At 33.0% G+C, this 13,908-nt stretch overlaps 1 pseudogene; it reads left to right on the top strand.

Moving 5' to 3' along the window:
- Nucleotides 1-12,385: 12,385 nt before the first annotated feature.
- On the top strand, nucleotides 12,386-12,484 carry LOC144344831 (small nucleolar RNA U3; annotated as a pseudogene).
- The last annotated feature ends 1,424 nt before the right edge of the window (nucleotides 12,485-13,908 follow it).

Here is a 13,908-nt window from a genome sequence, read left to right as displayed (position 1 = left end):
CTAAATAAACATGGTAAGCCATATATTCGCGTTGTGTATTTTAGGTTATGGAAATAGTACAATACCTACGGACTCAGATATCAATGTGCCTACCTACGAGAATGTTAGGCCGAAAATATTAAAAAAGGTAAAATATTTAAATTGTTATTTTTTATTCAATCTTACTATAAGAAAGTTATGAACAAACGAGATATGCAACAACGTACTGTACCACCAACAGGAAATATATTAAATAATTATGTTTGCTTTTGTAATAGCCTACTAACGATGACAGTGTGTACGCCTCGCTTAACCACGATGGAAAAGAAAATATTTACACGAAAGCAGGACAAAAACTATTAGAATTTCGAAGAAATGATATAAGCATGAAAAGTATAGTATCTACTGGTCGATTCTATGAATTGGCAAAATGTGTTGCTTGGAGTGGAGCAGGGGGTCAGTCAGATGTTGTGATTAAGAAAAACATCGGTTAGTAATGTTACGTCTTTCATGGATACGTGTTCCATAGTTTATGCCATATGTGTCTCTGTTTGTATGACGACATATTGATATGGCTCTTGATAACAATCATATATGGCAATTATTATCTTGTCTGACTATTATGACATGTGGATTATAATATTCCATGTCATTTGAAGGTTTTGAAGATAATATATGATGGTAATAGATGCTATTTTGTAGATCCTTTGAACAATCAAATTGAGGAAGAGGTCTCCAAGGAAATTGAAATAATGCAGTATATATCGAATCATAGTAATATTGTACAATTTCTTGGATGCTGCACAGACACGGGTGAGTGGGCGATACATCATCATTGAAACAAAGTGATTCTTGTTTTGTTAATAATCATCATGATAATTGTTTATTAATATGTCGTTTATACCTAGTTCCTAGATATATAGTAATGGAGTTACAGTCATCAGATCTAAAATGCTATCTTCATTCTAAACGCATCGAGTCTGACTTAAAGGATATTAATCAAAGCAGTCTGTTATATTTTATGGTTGACATTGCAAATGGAATGGGACATCTGTCTAAATTAAAGGTTGGTTTAACATCGCTCGCCAAACATGTAGATCTAATTTTTCGTCTAATAAAGATTGGTTTCAAATGCTATACATATCTCCATTTAATTACATGTTATTTATATTTCAAATGTTTTACACATGCGTTTGTCATTTATTCTTATTCCAGATTATTCACAGATATTTGACCACTGAGCATATCTTAATGAATAGCCATAGACAATGTAAAATATCCAATTTTAGCTACGCAAGTGACGTCATCGATGATCTACGTTTCTTTGAAAAAACTCAGGTATATAAATATATTAGAACGTCTTTTTTATCCATCGGCTATGTCTAATTCTACGTGAAAGATTTTGTTGAGACATAAACAATACCGTATACGAAAGAATCAAAAAAGTACAGCTGAGTTTTTCTTATTTAATTGCTTAAATTGACTTCATGTCATCTATGTATACCTTTAATGAACAGGAGTTACCATTAATGAGACATCATGCATTGTTTTCTAGAACAACTATCCATATCAATGGATGTCTGCTGAAACATTGTTGAACAGAAGATTTTCACTGAAGAGTGATATTTGGTCTTTTGGTGTAGTCATGTGGGAAATTGTGAATCTGGGTAAATATATGTATTCATATACACTAAATTGTGGGTTTCTAGCCATATGGGGCGAAACTCTATTGTAATTGCTTTGGTTATTATTATTATTCCGCTGTTTTTTAAAACATTGTAACTTAAAAAATAATGCTCCAATTGATTAGGCATTGTGTATGCTGATAAAGGGCCATGAGTTGTGGTGCATACCCAAAAACAAGCTATGCAGGTCACATGACCTGGCCGCCATCTTATGTAGTACACAAACAGGAAGTGCTCAATTGCATCATTTTCTGGTGGTCTAGAAACTTCGGGTTTTTTGTGTTGCATAATTGGCTCGTGTCTAGCAAATATCATCAATAAAATCTTTAGCGGTCTTTGAAAAAAATCTATTTAAAAATGGCTCATTCTACAAAGTTTCTGGAGCAGATTTTTTTTAAAATGGCTTCCTTTGGCAGCTATCTTGGATTTAGTAAAAAGTGAAATTACGCTATAACTCATGAACAATTGGCTTGATTTAAACCAAACTTGGCATACAACATCCTTTCCGTATGATGATTATGTGTTCATGAAAATATTTCTCATGATTCAAGTGGTTTTGGCGGCCATCTTGAGTTTATCAAAAAAACGCAAAAAAAAAAGATCAGAAAAATATCTTCTTAAAAACTGTACCGCTTGTTTGACTAGCAATTTAGATTATGACACCTATGTTGATAGCTCTACAAAGTTACTGAAACAGGTTATTGACAAATGGCTTCTATTGGCAGTCATCTTGGATTTAATAAAAAAGAAAAAGATCTATAACTCATGAACTATTTGCCAGACTGATACAAAATTCGATATGTAGAATCCTTGCATTAAGTTTATAATATTCATGTGAAATCAAATCCATATATTGTGTAGTTTGTCTTCCATCTTGCATTCTAGACATGAAACGTTCATCAAATAATCACATCAAGCAAGTGCAATTTGCCTTGAGCCATGCAGGCACGAAAACCGTCATCGCTGCTATGCAGATATATTTTATATTTAAAACTGCGTCAAGTCAAGTTGGAGAAATAGTGTACGACAATCTTATCCACCTATGTTATTCTGTTTAACACCAGGTGCAGTGCCATACCAAGGAGCGTCTGAGCAAAAAGTGACCAGCATGGTACGAGAAGGAAATCGAATGCCAAAACCAGTACATTGTGGAAATCATATGTAATTATAATTTCTGATTTTGTAAATGCTTTAAATACAGACAATATCCCACCAATGAGAACTCAACTTTGAAACTATGTCAATACATATACCTCTTTAGATTCGAATTACTGACTTCATGTTGGAGACGTCATCCAATACACCGACCATCTTTTACTCAACTAAGAAAATCTATTAGCCAGATAATTCAAGACAAAAATGTAAGTAAATTAATTTTGAATTTTTTATCAATTGTATTGAGTAGCAATTCGCGGCAGAAGTACAATACCTGTTGATTGACACGTGTATATTATTTATGTTACTTACAGGTTCATATTAACGTTCCACTACTTGAGTCGCCATATGCAAATGTTTGAATATGAAATAGAGTCATGAGTGTACTTGAATTTAACATGTACATCGTCGTGGAGTAGATTCATAATTTCTAATTACTTGTGTGATTAATTTTAATATTAATGAAAGTATTAGTTACCCAAATGCGAAATAGTTGCCTTGAATACATTATATTGCCTTAAACTTTGTACTCGTTTATTTCCATCTTACTAATATTTTCAATATATAATATGCAGTTGTCTATATGTGAATTATAATCCACAATTAAGAAATATCTGGCTAGAGCATTGACAAATAACCGAGAAAAGTATAATGTTAATCAATTATAAAGTCGATGACGATATTAAACCTTGATAATAATATCTTAATAAATCTCACTGTTTTTTTAGCTATGTTAATATTTCAAATCAGTGTTGTGTGTCACTTTGTTGATTTATTCATATTTGTATTGTTGTACAAATATTGTATTTATGATTCACTGTAGTTTTATCATTGAGGATGTAATCGGTCCTTTTAGCTTACTATTAGTTATTTTGTATGTATGGCCTGTGACAAATATCATTTCGTAGAATGACAGTTATGATCCCGAGCCTAATAAATGTAAATGTTAATTTCTAAGCATCTATGTATAAAAATGGTGTTGTCGTGTTCCTAATATGCATTGAAATTAGTATTTGATGTATAGTATACGCATCTCAGTCGTAACTGATTGGTAATACCACGTGACCATGTGATTGTAAGTATGTTAACGTGTCTATATTGTAGTTGCTGTTGTTCATCATAACGTAAATGAATCACCTGTTTTATACTAATTTATATTAAATCTAATGTTTATGTACTATTTGTTATTATTGCTATGCGGATTAAAGTGTTTACAATCCAAGTAATTTGTTGGTCGATTTATGCACGGTTTCATATAATCGAACCATTCAAGTTTATAGCATATCCGTTGGCCTTATTCTAAGTTACTAAAAATAGCAACACAGGAATTGTATTTCAGCTTTGATTTGAATACACGGTTAGAAGTCAGTGAACACATTTTTTATTCTCGGAATGCAGCAGTAGAATGTTGTTTTATATTGAGTGATTAAATTGCAGTGATATCGATTTGTATTATCTTTGTATTATTGTTTTCTACATACATGAGTAAAATCGGACAGATCGTTTTGATACAACTTTTGCTCTGTTGAGTGATTAATAAACATTTAAAGAATTGTGCTTGCTAACAAAATCAACACTTTTTACTACATTCAAAAATGACTTTTGAACTGTGCAAAACATTCCATATGCAATGGATGTTGTGCGTAGTTTACTATAGGTGTGTATAGTAGCGTTTACATTCAATAAATTATATACACAAATAAATATTTATTCTGTCAGGATCCCAACTAAATTATATGTTAACGCATTTATATATGTCGTAATTTGTGTTAACGGTCGTGGTACATCATAACCTACGACATGGAAATGCGTGATGAATAAATGTTTTTAGGTAGCTAAATAACTAAATAAAAAATACATAATTTATATATTGTGCCTTTGCTTTGACGGACATAAATATTTACAATTTTGTTTGGACATGATGTGTGGCTAGTATAAAATTCAAATATATGATGTTGAAATAGTTTTAAAAATTGAGTCCCAGGCAATGATAACAACACACGCTAAAACCGCAAAGGCTCATGGGTAGAAACTTGTTTGTAAACAGTGACACGCTATGGCCATCTGACACATGCTCACGTGACAACTCCCGCGCTTTAATTATATGCCCAGATTTGAACCTAGCCACTGGTTAATCGTTTCTGTGAATAATTTTGTTATTAAGGTGTACATTCGTCGCTCGAACATTCACTATAATTGAGTCATTCATCTAGTCTTGCTTGTGTCTAAGCCATAAAATCCAGAAGAATAAGTTCATTACATCTCCTTTTTTTACAAGTTGAAATATTTATATTAATTCATCGTCTGTCTACTTATACACAAGCGGCATAGTCATATTTATATTTTTCGGTACTTCCTGTTTCAATAGGATAACTTTGGACTATATCAACGTGGGCAACCGATAACCCAATACATGTAACAAATATTGACTTTTTCTAACATCTTTGTATGTAAATAACTTTGTAAGTTTTTGATCTCTCAAATGGTGTGTATTTTTATATCGCGAGCCATTGCGTTTTATCATAATATTAGTGGAATTAAGTATGTGTATACTTTGATAATATGAGCACATATAGTGTATAATATGCGTTTCTGTGACACTATGTAACGCTATTTGGGAACATCGCATTTAAATTTATATCGAAATATATTCATGTATTTACCATTCATTTGACAACTGGCCAAACATAAGTAAAAGTAAAAATAAACTAGGGCGAACAATTTTAATTGACTTTGGTGCAATGAGACGGACTTTTCGACCTTTATAATTTAATTGCCCAATGGACATAGACATCTTGGTGCTGAAAAAACCAAGAATTGCACCTTGATTCCACCATGTGATCACACAAATTTAAAATAATAATATATGTTTAGATTGTTTTAAATATATTTATCACTCCGGTTCATTTTGAATGTATTAACTGCAAGTACATCATGATACACTTTGATATACGACAGGGAAGTGCGTGGATAAATGTTTTACGACGGGAAGAGCGTGGATAAATGTTTTACGACAGGGAAGTGTCTGGATAAATGTTTTACGACGGGAAGAGCGTGGATAAATGTTTTACGACGGGAAGAGCGTGATTAAATATTTGTATGTAACTCTAACTAATTTACTTCTTACGAGTTGAAATATTTATATTAATTCATTATCTGTCTACTTATACACGAGCGGCATAGATCATATTTATATTTTACGGAACTTCTTGTTTCGATAGCACAACTTTGTATTGTATCTACGTTGGCAACCGATAACATGATAACAACATTTACTTTTTTAACAGCCAAACTTTGGTAAAATTAAAAATTACCGAAGACGAACAATTTATTTCACCTTGGTGTAAGGAGATGGGCTTTTTGAACTTTATAATTTACTTGTTAATGGACATACATCTTGGTGCTAAAAATACTTTTTCAACAAATACACTATACATGATATGTAGGTACGCTGCCAAAACACAAAATAATACGTAACAGGTGACGCCGTTCCACGGCAAAGTCCATGAATCTTAGATTCTTTAGCGAAACTGCCAAACCACAGATCGAATTTCTCAAAGAGCGATTGAGAAACTTACTGCAAGCGCTACTGAAAAACATGTAGAATGTTACAAAATCCTAGTCGTCAAGCCTCTTCGTCTTGAAAACAGGCTCTTTTGGTCGCTAAAACTGTATACCCAAACTCGATTAGGGTGAACATTTGTATGTAATATCAAAATCAAGTATTATAATATACACATCACGCAATGATGTCTCGTCATCATAAAATTTGTACTGCATAGTGTCATATCTACATCATTTAACGTCATATCTGCAAAACGTGTTAAATGCTAAAATAGTAATTGCAGAATATGTAGATTACAAAACTCTTATAAATTAAAGTTGGTAATTCCGTGTAAAACGTATTGTTTATGCATAAGATCCGACATGTCATATTCATAGACCTTTACAGATACAATCTATGGAAAAACAACACCGGCAGCCAAATATGGTTGCTTCGAATTGAGGTCAAAGTGCAAAAAGGATACACACAACTCAAGCACACTGTGGTGGCAGTATTGATCATTTCGCTCATAAAGTGTCTGAATTGCAGAAATCTAATTTGCATATCAAAGGTATTGAGGACATGAACCTAAGTTTCTAGTCTTTAATTCAAACACAATTGACCTTTGTGCTGACCTGTATTGTTTACCGCATTCCATGGTATTCAATGGATTTTTGAGTTGTGTGGGTTGTAAAGACTAGATAAGCGTTTTAATTCAAATGAATGACTCCCAGACTCTTATTACAGTAATGTTCACAATCAAACTACAATTTTAATATGTGTCGTGTTATCTGTAACAATTACGCATAGCATATGAATGCAACTGTAGAAATTAAACTCCGATATGAAAACGGTCGTAGGATATCACTCGAGAAAATAACTTCGATACTCCCCATATATTAGGGGCAATACCATGGTTATCCGTTACAGCATGTGAGGTTAGGTCTTTGCGTCACGTTGATACCAAATGACATGATGTATATATACTATTACCTATAGCAGGAGTTGTACTATTTGATGTATCATGAGATGGTACAATTGGTAAAATATTTTGGAATCATATAGGCTTTCTACAATAGAATACACTTCATTTAACAACTTTTTTTTTCTACTAGAAGTGATATGTCCACCTTATAGCTGGAATGATCCTGATTGTGTATTATTGCTTCATTAAATTATATTATTGAAAATTATTTGATAACATTCTCACATGTAACTGGTAATGTCTCGTAGTGGCTTAGTATTGTTTCTGGTGTGTCTGTAGATAACCCCGGGAGATCCAACCCAATTAGCATATACTGTAAATATCCTCAGATTAGGACTGCCGACTATTGACCAAGATACTGTATTAGGAGATGAGAATCCAGTGATAACACATTTCAATGTAGCGTCATTTCCTTCTAAGATATGGATATCGGAGGGCCCTGTAACCTAATTGGCAATACCTGTAGATGATTGAAAATAGAATAAACGTAGTGTTAATTTCGGAAAACAAGCTATGTGATCAACGAAAATTATCCCTATATTAATTTGATTAGTTTTGTTTATCTTTTGTTTATTTTTGTCGCACAATCACTGGTTGGCTCTTGTACACTACATCATGTTTCCAATGAATAAACTTTGTAATAGGCAGTTTCGCAAGTTCTAATAATATATTTTGTAATGTTTTAAATGTAGGATTATAAATAATAGCTAAATAATATATAAAAATGTGTGGCAAATAAGTAAACATAATATTAACATCCGCGTTATAATGTATCGGTATTCCAAAGTAATACATCTCATGCAATCTAACACACATTATAATCGAAGGCAAACTGATTAGAAGGCTCATTACGCATTTGCAAAAACTGTGATGAAATTTAAATTCAAACAAAAGGCATCAAAAACTTAATTTCATACAAATCAGACGGTTTCACATGTATACAGCAGTTTGAATAGCACTCATAAAATCCAAAAAAAATATTCTTTTAAAAGGTAAAAATACATGATTTTATCAGGAGTTACTTGCACATATAAAGGTAGGCGATGTAAATAAAAGTCAAGAGAAGGACAAATTAACATAAATGTCTTATTATTTACTCTGCCACTACAATAAATGACAGTCATATATTTTGAGCTCGTCGTAATATATCGGGACGTATGACGTCATGCGAATTATTATTAAAAATGACAAATATGTGTGACGTCAGTCTTTCATTAATTATTTATTAGCACATGTGTGACATTTGTTACAGGAATATATGTTTACACAATCAGATTTTAAATATGCATAAAATGTAGGGTATACACAGACAAGTATCATGTAGCTGGTGAAACTATCGTATTACCAAAACTTTCCGTGTCCCTTTATTTGTTCTCATGGTATCTACCTGGTATAGAATAATTCGATATAGAAAATTGACATTCCTTACCATAAAACCATATTAGTAATTAATTCTCCGGTATTCCTCACTCTTGTGTAGTAACCGCCCATACAGTAGTATCATTCCAAGCAGCACGGCCGCTAATCTGAAGTCATTCGTCCGCGATGTCGTCACTCTTGTTCAAAATACCGGGGGAATACATCTAAGCATGTATTCTCTCTGTATAACCGACATTGGGCATTTTTTGACAATTGACCACACAAATGTTAAAAACGCATGCTAATTGTTCTGTTTGAACATGACATGACATTCCAGGTAGTGATTGTGGTTAATCTAGTGTAGGTATTGTTGTTGGGATACTCACAATTTTGCTGGTTACTATATCATCTGCTATCGTGATTAGTTATGTATTACATAAACGTCGATGGAGCAAACACAGCCCCTAATCAGTGTGTAATTAACATGCATATTATAAAACACTAAAAATAACTCTTTCCCCAGTCTTTAATACTAAGCCATATTTATTCCAATATACTATTTTATTCTGACTCCTAGAGATGATCGCGAGTATACAGGTCTATCAGCCTCGGAAAGGAAAAGGACCACACCAACGAAATACCAGAGAAAGTAAATTAGATTAGATAACTACCACCACCACTATCATGACGAGTTGAACACCTTTATCTCATATTGCTGAGATATTATATTTTATTACCTTATTGCATTCAAATAGTGGTAAATATTGTCAGGATGTTGACAAAGGTGGCGGTTATATATCACTCAGTACTGGTACCAGAAAACAAGAATCTGAATATGAGATGCCACTACCACGATAAATAGATGAATTAAGCACAATATTTCATACTGATAATGTCAAGTAGTGTCTCTCTCTCTATACACTATTTATATTTGTGAGTGAACTACCAAATTGTTATTTTAGAGGACACTTTTGGATTGATTAATGGATACATCTAAATAAATTCAACAAGATAACTACAGTTACAATAAAAGGTCGTATTCAATTAGAAAGTTATAACACATATATTACCAAATACAAAAAAATATAGTGATAAATGTTGCATCGTACTTGACTAGTATAACTATATATTCTCATATTTCACTGATATCTAAACATTTTCTGCCGATTCCCAGTCCACATTATGCTAATTTTGTATAAAAGTATGATTTCAATCTCTAGATGTAAACCTTGTGAAAATACCATACATTCACACTCGTTTGACCTGATCAGAATATATGATCATTATATATTGCCACATTGTAGATACATGAAGTAAGTGAAAAACTGCTCTATAACATATGTATAGCACGGATTAGTATACACACAGCAATGACACGGTGACGTATTCCTTCCCCGAAATGATTTTGACAGTTTTATCACTTGCATTCTTTCTCTACATACTCTTAGCATGGCCTACTTTATGTTTTAGTATCTATGTTTGCTCAACACAAGAACAATATATGCAGTTTGTGGAGCACATTCTGCCATCACATCGGGGTGAGTGACTTGTGACGACTAAATGAATTAAAATGTCGCTTCATTTACTCATTGTAATAACAGCGACGTTAAACTGGCACAGTCTGGGCGATTTATTTCTTTTTAAATTCAAAATTAAATAAAAAATATAGCGAAATGGAGGTGTTGACTTGACGTTTTTGCCGCGCCCTCTGTGGTAAAAGCAAGAACTAGTGTGGTTTCATACTAGTTTTTATGTTAATGATCAGAATGACGTGCAAGAACGTTATCCAATCAGAGTAATGTGACCTTTAAACTATATCTAGTTAAGCTTTGTACCTGAAGACTTCACTATTTTTCAAGTTTCTCGATCGTCACTCATAACAAACGAATTACTATTTATAACGTTCTGTACAAATTATTCTAATGGAGAGAAGTAGCCTGTGTGTAGCTTTATCTCGTCTGGGTTACAGTGAAGCGCGATCTGCACATAAGACAATAATAGATGGTTTTACTGACGGCCACGACTTTTCGTTACCCTTCTCACCGGAAGCGGCAAATCGATTGCATTCGACTTTGCTCCGTTCTGTTTAGATGAAAAACAGTTTGGCACTGTCGAATCAGATAACTTGAAAACCATAGTAATTGCCATCTCTCCTTTGGTTGCGGTGGTGCAAGAGCAAGCATCAAAGCTGCAGAAACTTGAACTGAAGACGTGTTATTTTCATGCAAAAACGAACACTATACCAGACGACGTTCAGCAAGGTAACTTCGACCATTATGCTTCAACTGGGTATTCAGCAGTCCGGAAACCATTCTAGCTAACAGAAAACTGTTACTCTCCAATGTTTCTCCATTATACAGCGCGCACGCCCCCACTCTTTTTCTGTATATGTTCAGTGATGTCACTGCATATCATGAATAATAATAATAACAACAGATGAGCTGCAAATAAGACCAGTCTGTGGTGATTTCTCGTTCACCCCACCTTTCGCAAAACAATTTTTTTCCATTTTTTAAGTGCGTTATTGCTTATTCAAGTATGATATTAAAACAAGAGACAATCGAATAAAATGTCTGAAAATAGTATTAAAAAAATAGGAACCGACCGTGTAGTAAATAAATATATCTTTTTCCGAGTGTTGAACTGTCAATCTTGAGGAGACAACGAGATATTATATACCCATACAGACCAAATTTGAAAAAAAGGAACATAGTTAAAAACTATCAGCTGGTACAACGCATTGTGAGACTAGATAATACCTCTACATATGACTACTGAATATCCACCGTAGATGCAAGCCAATTTGACCGTTCGAGTGAATGACGCTGTGATTATATATATACATATTTTTTTATTTGCTCTTATAGGCCACTTGTCCCTTTTGCTTATTACAATACTGATGTAACAAATCTTTGGTCAAAGGTCAAGTACATCTTGTCTCAACTTAAATGCATTTTGTATAAAAACAGCTAAGTTACTAATAATTTCAAATGAATTACATGACATTAAAGAATAAAACTTATTTACAGATGGATTTGTATAAGCCCAAATGGGAATGAGCCGCTTTCTAAGCATCTCGTACAGAGGACATATCATAATGAAATGATATTCGTCCTCTACTTCCATCATGTCACAGACTCGACAAAGTCTAAAATCAATGTCAAGCCCCATGATCCTGCCGCCCTCTATTGCCAATACATGACTGGAACATCTAAAGCATGATAATGTTCTTCTCAATTTAACATTACTAATAAATAATAAATAATCTTTCCTTTGGAATAGGACTTTGAAATTACAATATGTACGTAGTTTGTCTTTTGTACACACCTCCGCTCTCCAATTTTGTCTGAAAATATCATTTGCCCTTGACATGAATTGACAGAGAAAGGCTTCAGGGTCACCAGAACCCTACCAAAACCACACTTCACCAAAACCAAACTCAAAAAGAATAGATTTTATGTGTGTTGCCCATGACGTTCTGCCATTTTCATCAAGATTGAGCGCAAGTTTATAAGCTTGCTTAGCAACTCTACTTGGGTGCATGCTTACTAGTCTTAGCCAGTATTTCATACACTTTTTGACTGTATAATTATATATAGGGTATCTACCACACTCTCCGAGTACTGCAACGTCAGATGTGGAAGACTTAACTCCTAAAAAAGCTTTGCAATATTTTAACTGATCATACTTTTAGGGATCATTTCTATAGTATGTATCACGATTCCATCACTGAAAAGTGACGAGAAACGCAATGACGCTGTGATTGGTAGTAGTTATTTGGAAATAGGCGGTGACCAGTAGATATTTTGAGAGGGAAGACGGTGTATTAGTGTGTCCTTCAGTCTTGAGCAGAACTGTTTTAATTTTTTTTCAGAGTAATATTGCTGAAATGTTGCTTTTTCCCTGTCAAATATATGTTAGTTTTATTGTTTCAATATTTTTTTGGTAGCTGTTTTCAATAAACTGGACATATCATCTGGTTAAATCAGTGTACGTGATAATATATTGTTTTGAATGAGACAGTGTTTTTCTATTACAAGTGAAGTTTATACGAAATTATACAACAAGTCAGAATTTAAAACATTCATAAATACAAGCAGCTGAGACGTTTGACATGAATTGAGGTCAATGTGTAAGGTATTGAGGACCTAAACCTAAGTTGCCAGTCGTTACTTCAAACATAAGTGACCCTTTGTGTTAACTGGTATTGTGTACCGCATTCCATGGTATTCGACGGTTGTTTAGCGGTTGGTTTGAAGTATATATTTAACGTTTCCATTCAAAATTATAGCACATATACTCCAAAAATCTTTGTTTATGTATTATTCACAAATAAAATAAATACGTTCAGTTATATGTGTGTGATTGTGTGTATAATGTCGTTATTTGTCATTCACAACGATAGAGAATCGTAAACAAATATCCAACTCATAGTCATAAAAATATAAATCAATGCATATATAAAACATCGTATATTGGGCCATCATATTGTATATCAACACAAACACTATCAATGCACAATTTAAAGTTATCTTAAATATGGTAAATTTTGAATCATCCACTAGTTCACTAGAACCATAAATACTTATGTCATCACATGCACATTCGTGGCTCACTATTTGCTAACCACTTTAAATACTTAATACGTTCTTACAACATGCAGGTGATAGGAACAAAGATGAAGAATCGGTTTTCCTGCGCATCTTTCTTTAAATTATTATGTGATATTTAAAAACACAAAAAAGTGTTTATTTCAGTTCTAAAAACGTTCATTATTTAATATCCATATTTCACATATATAACTTATATAAATAATGACAATGCCGTAAATTCGTAATCCCTTTTGAATAGTAGACAAACTAATTCAGAAAATTCTTTGATAAAAGATCTAGACGACCTATGATTGAATCTAGCTTTGAATGACGTTTTATGGATATCAAATACAAATTTGGCATGCCATCTATAAATGTTTGCAAATGTCATGAATGACTTATGATTAGCACGAAATAATTTTTGATGGAAGTTATTCGTTTGTAAGTAGAATTATTATTATTTCCAGTAAGCTCAAGTTGACAATTATTAATGTTTTATTTCCCTTATATCATTTTCAATCCCATACTAGTTAATTACCTTGACACTGCGCTGACAGGTCTTGGATTTGAAATTACGGCACAGAGTTAAGTTGTTATAGTTTTGATATG

The sequence above is a fragment of the Saccoglossus kowalevskii genome, chromosome 5 (genome assembly GCF_978046115.1).
Source record: "Saccoglossus kowalevskii chromosome 5, keSacKowa6.1, whole genome shotgun sequence".
Taxonomy (NCBI): Eukaryota; Metazoa; Hemichordata; class Enteropneusta; family Harrimaniidae; genus Saccoglossus; species Saccoglossus kowalevskii.
This window is presented reverse-complemented; position numbering and strand designations above follow the sequence as displayed.